The 8,209-nt window shown below is 39.5% G+C and overlaps 1 pseudogene; it reads right to left on the bottom strand.

The window, feature by feature from the left end:
- Positions 1-7,517: 7,517 nt before the first annotated feature.
- Positions 7,518-7,944, bottom strand: LOC100464922 (annotated as a pseudogene).
- Between the last annotated feature and the right edge of the window lie 265 nt (positions 7,945-8,209).

The raw sequence follows: 8,209 nt of genomic DNA, 5'->3' as shown, positions 1-8,209 counted from the left end.
CTAACTGTGACAAGGCAGCTTGCACTTAACATACGTGAGACCAGGGGCAAAAGCAAATGGAGGCCCCTGTGTGACATGTCTGAATATTTAAAGGTTATAAATCAGGCTAACGCCTCTTAAATAAAACATGTTCTAGCTTCCTTTTTTAACCTTTATAACACCCAGGTTTAAATATAAAATTCTTAGATTGATTATTTCAGGTTGATGAATAAGGAATTGGCCCCAGTCCTTGGTCTGCCCCCTTCTCTTTTCATTTTCAGCTCTATCCTATATCTTGAGATATTATATGTACACATGGACATCCCAGAGCATTGCTTCCAAGATCCACTCTCACACCTGCAAACAGCTTCCCCTCAGCTACCTCTTAGGTCTATATCTTGGATCATATGAAAGAATAGATAGCAGACTTGGAAATAGACACCGGAGCAGGGAACTCTGGGCCTCTGGGAAACCAGGGCATAGTCTATAAGTGGGCTGTAGACTCCAGTTATGCACATTCCACTGACTTGTAGACTCCTCATCTGGTGGTGGGTGGGTGGGGGCAACGGGTAGTACAGTTGGGGAGAAGCCAAAATGGCCCTCTAAAGCACATACTCCAGGCTGGGTTCAAAGGATGTTACCAGTAGGCTTTGTTGGTCTTGGTAAGGATTTGGCTTTTAACAGAGATGGGAAAACATTGAAATGTTTTACTTTGCATTTTCAAAGTCCCACTCTGGCTGCTGTGTGGAGAGTAGCCTGGAGTAGGACAAGGGTGGAAGGAAGGAGTCTAGTGAAGATGCTGTTGTCGAGTTTTAGATAAGATATGGTGATCTCTATGGGTTCCTATGAACAGGCATTAGTTACTGATAAACAAAATGCCCTCCCATTCTTCAAAGCTCTTGGAAACTATAGAAAACAGATTCTTCTGTGGGAGGAGAATGAAAGTGAGAAATGAAAACTTCTACAACTACACAGTTTACCATTACATTAGCATGTCCATTATTCAGCTGTCCTCACTAACATAATTTTACTATTTCACTATTTTTATCGACATGACTTTATTATTTCAGGAAACCCTTGCCCAAGAAATATAATTTGCAAATAGCTTTATTATTTGCTCCAAGAGTTACCAGAAAAAACCCCAAATTAAATGAATATCAGATTGCTCAGCTCTTCTATTAATAGCATCACATGATTCTTACTCTTCGAGACTCTTTGAAACCCTCCTCTAGAAAACCTCACCTTGCCATGTTCACCAATTCTAATTCATTATATCATGATCCTTACGCAATATCAATGAAGTTCTCTGTGTTGAAAGATTGTCTTAAACCAGTCTCGAAATCTCATGTATCTCCCAACTTTGTACTCCACCGTCCCCCCCACCCCCCACCAGAAAGGCTATTAAAGCACTGCCAAAGTAGTGTTCTCCTTTATCTCATGAGGAATAAATTCAGCTTTGTCTCATCAAGAGATTATTTTGGTGATGTTAATAGCAAGCCACTCTTTGACAATCTTGGAGGCCCATTGAGATCTGATCAAGACATCACACTCCTGCAATCCAAGACTGGATTGCAATCTGGGAATAGAGCAATACTTTGAGACCTCTTGAGCTTTCAACTTGGGGTATTGCATTGGGCCCAACTTCCTATTTCTATCCTTTTCTTTCTTTCTTTTTTTTTCCTATTCCTTTAGCTCTTCAAATAGTGACTTGATTTTGTCTTTTAGAAATAAACAAAATACCCTCCTACTCTTCATAAGCCTTTAAAGGAACTGTCTGATTATCTAATCAGACTTGTAAACCTTCTATTCTTTCTGGAACTCTGCCTTGTTACTGAAACTTTGAGATATATAAGAGATACATGTTTGGTCATTTCTTATGTATATTTGGTCATTTCTCATATATATTTGGTCTTCACCCACAGTTCTTGGCTCACAAATGCACAAACTCTTGGAATTTCCTGAATGGTAGGAGCAATGGGAGCATCTTTTGTTATATTTGGTCTCTTGTCCTCAGTTCCTGAAAATACTTCAGAGCCATAAAGGTGAAATGGGTGTCTTGTTATTCATAACAAGCCCTTTTCCACTGCAACTGGTTTATGCTTATGGGTGACTTTCTAAAGCACTTATAGATGGGAGTTGATTGCCAAGGGGACCAACCATGAATAAAGTTATGATTGACATACATGTAGGACCAACCAAGATGGCAGAAGCTTCCGTTAGTTTAGCTACTGTGGCTATTACCCTTAGACATCATAGGTAGGTGTTTGCCAATGAATCAAGAGGGACTATAGTAACATATTGGTTCTGATTATTTTGGTGAAGTTGAATCAGACACCAGGCCAACCTAGCCCCTCTCCCCGTCCTGGAAACCAGTGGTAGGACTGAGAGTTTCAACCCTCTATTCATGGTTGAGGTATAATTGACATACACATAGCTGTACATATTTAATGTATACCATTTGATGAGCTTGGAGATAAATATAAAGCAGTAAAAGATCACCATAATCTATGCCATAAATGTATCTATCTCCTCCACAAATTTCTTCTTGCTCTATTTATTTTTGTGAGAAGGATACTATAAAAGATCTACCTTCTTAGCAAATTTTTAAGACTATATACATTATTGTTATCTGTAGGCATGATGCTGTACAGTAAATCTCTAGGACTTATTCATCTCACATAATTGAAACTTTGTGCTTTCAACCAACATCCCTTCTACCCTGCCCCCAGTAACCACCATTCTATGAGTTTGACTATTTTAGATTCCTAATATAAGTGGGATCTGGTATTGCTAGTGTCAGATCTGAACTGAACTGTAGAATATCCAGCTGGTGTCAGAAAATTTCTTGGTGTGGGTGAAAAACCCACACATCAGAATTGGTGATGAGAATCAGAGTTTCCTTGTCTCAGTCAGTTTAAGCTTCTGTAACAAAAATAACATAGACTGCATGGCTTAAACAATAGACATTTATATCTCACATTTTGGGGAGCTAGAAAGTCTGAGATTAGGATGCCAACATGGTCAGTTCTGATGAGGGCTGTCTTCCTGATTCCATACTGCTGCTTCTATTCGTATCCTCAAATGGTGGCAGAGAGCTTTTCCTAACACCATTCATTGAAAAGACTATTCTTCCCCTATTGTGTATTCTTGGCACTCTTATTAAAAATCAGTTGATTGTATATGCATGAGTTTATTTCTGAGCTTTCTGTTCTATTGCATTGGCCCAGTAGATTTTTAATATGTTCTGGTCATTGCTTATTCTCAGGATTTTTGAAGCATTTTCTCCCTGGAGAGCTAGAAAGAGTATCAAAAATATTACTTAATTTTGTGTTCCTGACCTAGGAATTTCTAATCTATCGCTCTAGTGACAAGAGCACCTATTTTATTGTGACTGTTGTTGAAAAGCTTTGCAAAATCCTGCCACTTAGAAACTTTTCTGTTCGTATTGCCCCCAAGCTCTAGAAAAGGAAGAAAGAACAAACAGAACTATAGAACTCAAACTGGCAAAATTCTCAGAGACTCTCAGACTTCTAAAACTTAAGATATTGCCATTGAGATCAACTCCCTCTGGGATTCATTGACTCTACCATATCAGTTAATAATGATTGATTCATGTATCTAGAAACTTAACTTGAAATTCTGGACCCCATTTACTAAAAAAAATACATAGTCCAATATTACAGAAGATTCATGGAGTACATGCAATATTTTTATCAAGAGATTTGAGCCATCTTGGGGTGCCTGGGTGGCTCAGCCATTAAGTGTCTGCCTTCGGCTCAGGTCATGATCCGAGGGTGCTGGGATCGAGCCCCACATTGGGCCCCCTGCTCGGCAGGAAGCCTGTTTCTCCCTCTCACACTCCCCTTGCTTGTGTTCCCTCTCTCACTGTGTCTCTCTGTCAAATAAATAAATAAAATCTTAAAAAAAAAAAAAGGGAGAGAGATTTGAGCAGTCTTTTCTTATATTCCTTCTAAACAACCCTTGAATGGTCTAAAACCTGAGATCAGTTCTTCTAGAAAGAGCCCAGTCAGTACTGTTCACAACTAGAACAGCAATAAAATTCCAAGTGGTTGATCCTTGGATTCATGTCTCTCAAATAAAGAGGCACAAACTATCTTTGAATCACTAGGAGATGGTCCTTAGCAGAGATGTCAAGATGAAGATTCTTTGGATATCTCCAGAGGCAGACAATCTTCAGAAGGAGATAATTTTAACTCAAGATCTTGGGCCAAATAGATGACTAGGTGATACGTAGACAGCTTTCCCCCAAGATTCACAGAATAGTACTGTAGATTATAATGCTTTAATGTGCATTATTTTGTTCTTTATTTTTCTGGACGTTTTATTTCCTTTGTTGCTTATGTAAGGCTTTAACTAAGTTATTATAAGGACCCTATTCCTAATTTTAATGCTTGCCACCTTAGTCACTCCATTATATGAGTCCCATGCATAGCTACAATTTGCTAATAAACTTACGCATAGGACTAAAGCAACGGAAAACACACCTTTCCATTTGGAGCCACCCCGCTTCCTTTGGTACCAGTTCCTTATAATAGATCCATTGGTTTCCGGGGTAACTGTACTTGACTGTTAGCTAACATTGTAGATAGAAAACCCCACAACAGACCAGACAGTGAGAAATCTGAAACCCCATATCACACTGTTCTTAGAAAAGAAAGTTCCTGTCTCCACGAAAACGATATTCAGTGATCTTTTGTTGGGCCTCACTTTTAAAATTGAGCTTACACAAAAGTAGAACTGAGATGAAGGCTGGAGTACAGACGGCGTACACTGGAAGGCCAGCTAACTTTCAAAAAAAGACATACTATTTTTCTTTAGCCTTAGGACTACTTAAGGATCTCAATACTGCAAACTCATTTCCTGGTACTAAACCATGCTTGACAAATAGTGCCAAATTTTACAATGCTGACAATCCATTGGGGTAGATTGTCTAAAAACAGATCATTGACTGGCTCCCAATGACTGGTATTGGATTTGTGTACAAGGATTACTCATTTCTAACTGCCAACTGGACAGAGACTTGTTATATTGGTAATCTGCTTCCTTTCTTTAGGATACTCTCTGCATCACTTAGGGACCCTTTTCCTATGCTTATGAAAATCTGCATCAGTACAAACTAAAGGAGAGAAAAACCAAAACAATTTATAACAAAAAAATGATAATAAAGTAAAATGAATAATATAATATTAAGTAGTAAGTAAATGCTGTAATCGACTAAAAGCTACACTGACAATACACTGATAGTAGTGTAAAATTCTACTAGAAAATTATAGGAATCTTAACTGCATGAAGGGATGTGTCCAGTAGGACTTTACAACATTGTCAAGCATAGCATGGCATCCAGGCTTCTTAACCGAATGCTGCGTTAAAGCATTTAGAAAAATTTAGCCCCACGTCTGGCTCCCTGCTCAGGGGAGAGCCTGCTTCTCCCTCTCCCTCTGCTGCTCCCCCTGCTTGTGTTCTCTCTCTCTGTCAAATAAATAAGTAAAATCTTAAAAAAAAATTTCCAACAAAGTAATTTTGGTTTATAAATGGAAAGTATTAATAAACTTTAATAGTTAATAAGTTTCTAAATAGTGAGGAGGCCCTTCATATCAGTCCTTGAGTTATACTTGGAAGGTCACTGATCTAAGGCTTCATTCCCAAAAGGAAAACCACTGGGATATTTTCTCAAAGGGCAGATTTATTAATGTGCTTTCTATATCTGTATAGTAATAGAGTAGGATCGCAAAATGCTCACCTTGGAAAAAATGTCCTAGGTTATCTGATAGCAATATATGTTTAGAAGGTATTAGCTATTTATATCCTATATGCACTAATAGGAATGACCCAGTTTTTTATTTGGGGGACTTATTTTAAAATGGTACAAAGAAAATAGCAATAACAAGCACATTATGTATAAATTTCTACTATTAACAGACACTGATAAGGGATTGATCCACTCCAGAACATACCAGAATGTACCGTCCAAAATGAGCATTATTCTCTTGGGAGGCTGGTTTTTCCAGCCAATTTAACTGCTAAATGATTAGCAATATTATATAAGAGAAAATTTTCCTTTACTCATTTTCCATAACAGTGCTGCAGGCTCTAACAAAGACAGCTTGGTATTATTTTGAATTTGCTTTAGAATTGTTAAAATTGAGGGAAACCAATTTTTTTTCTTAAAAGAAAAAGCTCAACACCTTTAAATAAACCATAACAAAAATGTCCAGTAGTTTCTTAATGAGCTTCAATAGAATTATCTAGCATGAACTAACTGACGAAGACAGTTTTTCCAGAAACTAGAAATAGGTCCATCGGGGCCAAACTCCAGTCTGAGGCTCTGTACCAGCTAGTATTCCTAAAAGCCTGATCTGAAATATTAAAGCAAAATTTATTTTCATCATCCGTATGAGATAATCTCCAACGGCAGCCTAGCATTACTATTTGGATCTCCCGGTGAATAGTATGCTTAAGTACGCTATTTAAAATCAGAAAATATACTTTTGTTATAAGCCATTTTGTAAATTTATAGATGCAAGAGAAAGGCAATATAGAAATTTTTGTGAAACTGGGGTATTTTATAAACTGCACCATGGTCCTCTAGACTACGTAGGGAAATTTTGCTTTACTATCAGAAATATCTTTCGGAAATGTTTCTCTTTGGCTTCAGCAAATGTCTTGGCTCAGCTGCTGAACTACAGGTGCTCCTGGAAGCTGGAGGACCTGTCTAAGAACTTAGTACCCTTTGCTTGCCTAGTCCTGAGGGTATGTGGCCCTGAATGCCATGCTAATGGTGGACGTGGAGAAGTTCAAGAAAACAAAAAAGGCAAACAAAGAGTTGAAATGCTTGGGTGTTAGTTTGGAAGACGCAGACTGAATCTGGGGAAGCAAAAATGAAGCCTGCATAGCTGTCATGCTGACCTCCTCTGCACAATGGGGGATAAGAGGGAGTGGTGACAGCTTTGTAGAGACATGAATCCAGTAGTCCCTGGACACCATGTTCTGCAGCTTAAAAATTGGCTTGTTTAATAAAGATGATGATCACATTATAGGCAACTCAGAAAAGGCCAGAAGCTTAATAGAATGCCAAGACTAGGATAGAAGAAACCATCTAAAAGAGTATGAAGGTTCTGTTCATTTGTTTGTTTCAACTACACAGAAGTAAATTCACCATGCATCTTTCAGGTGCCTCATCCGGTGAGTGCTGAGAGTTTCTGAGAGTTACTGAGTTTCAGGTAGAGGGAAGAAGCCAGGTTGCCAACAAGAAGCATTTCTCTGTTGATGTCTCTGGTAAATGGCTGAAGAGTTCTCCAAAGAAAAGGGTCTGGATCTGCATTAATTTTTGGTGGTTTGTTTTCTTATTCTACATAAGTGTCCACTTTTTTTTCTTACTAATGCAATATTTATTTGTCTTCCCTCTATCAAACCCTGAGCCAACCACTTTCTTCAGGATGCCTGGGGAGGTATAGGAAAAGAAACATACAAGGCAGATAAGAAGGGAAGAAAGATCCATGGGAGGTGGAGAGGCTCTGTCACATGACGAAGAGGATGAGAAAGGCCACCATCAGGCAAAAGAGCCCCATGGCCTTTGGGAGGGCAAAGCCCAGAACGGCATAGGAGAACTGTTATTTCAGAGAGGGGTTCCTGGCAATGATGAGGATCCCAGGCACAGTTCCAATTCCAGCCGCAGAGCCAGCCACCCCTACTGTGACAGCCCTAGCCCCAGCCCCAGTGAACTTGGCTGCTGTGTCAGTGTCTCTTGAAATGGTGCTGGTTTGGAAGCTGTGGTTAGGAATAAGAGAGGTCAGGGGGTGTGGGGCTGGCCAGCTACTGAGGCTCTGATCTGTCAGTGTCTCCGGTGGTTTTAGCACCACTGCAGACAGTGATCGGTTCTCCTGCAGACAGTGAGCTGCTCCTCACCGAGAAGGGGGTGAAGACGAACTTTGCACAGGCGGACATTTTCAGGGGATGGGAATGGCAGGAGAGCTGCTCCCAGTGTGGAGAAGACAGAGCTAAATGTCCACTTTTGTATCTAATATTGTCTTTGCATTTCTGTGCTGCTGCTTCTTCTTTTTTTTTTTTTCCAGATTGATTTATTTGTTTTAGAGAGAGAGAGCAGGAGCAGGAGGGGCAAATGGAGAGGGAGCGAGAATCTCAAGCAGACCCCAAACTGAGCACGGAGCCCAACATGAGATCACAATGTGAGATCACAACCCCAGCTGAA

This window comes from Ailuropoda melanoleuca, chromosome 1 (assembly GCF_002007445.2).
Source record: "Ailuropoda melanoleuca isolate Jingjing chromosome 1, ASM200744v2, whole genome shotgun sequence".
Lineage (NCBI taxonomy): Eukaryota > Metazoa > Chordata > Mammalia > Carnivora > Ursidae > Ailuropoda > Ailuropoda melanoleuca.
The sequence above is the reverse complement of the archived record's forward strand: the minus strand, read 5'-3'. Positions and strand labels throughout refer to the sequence as shown.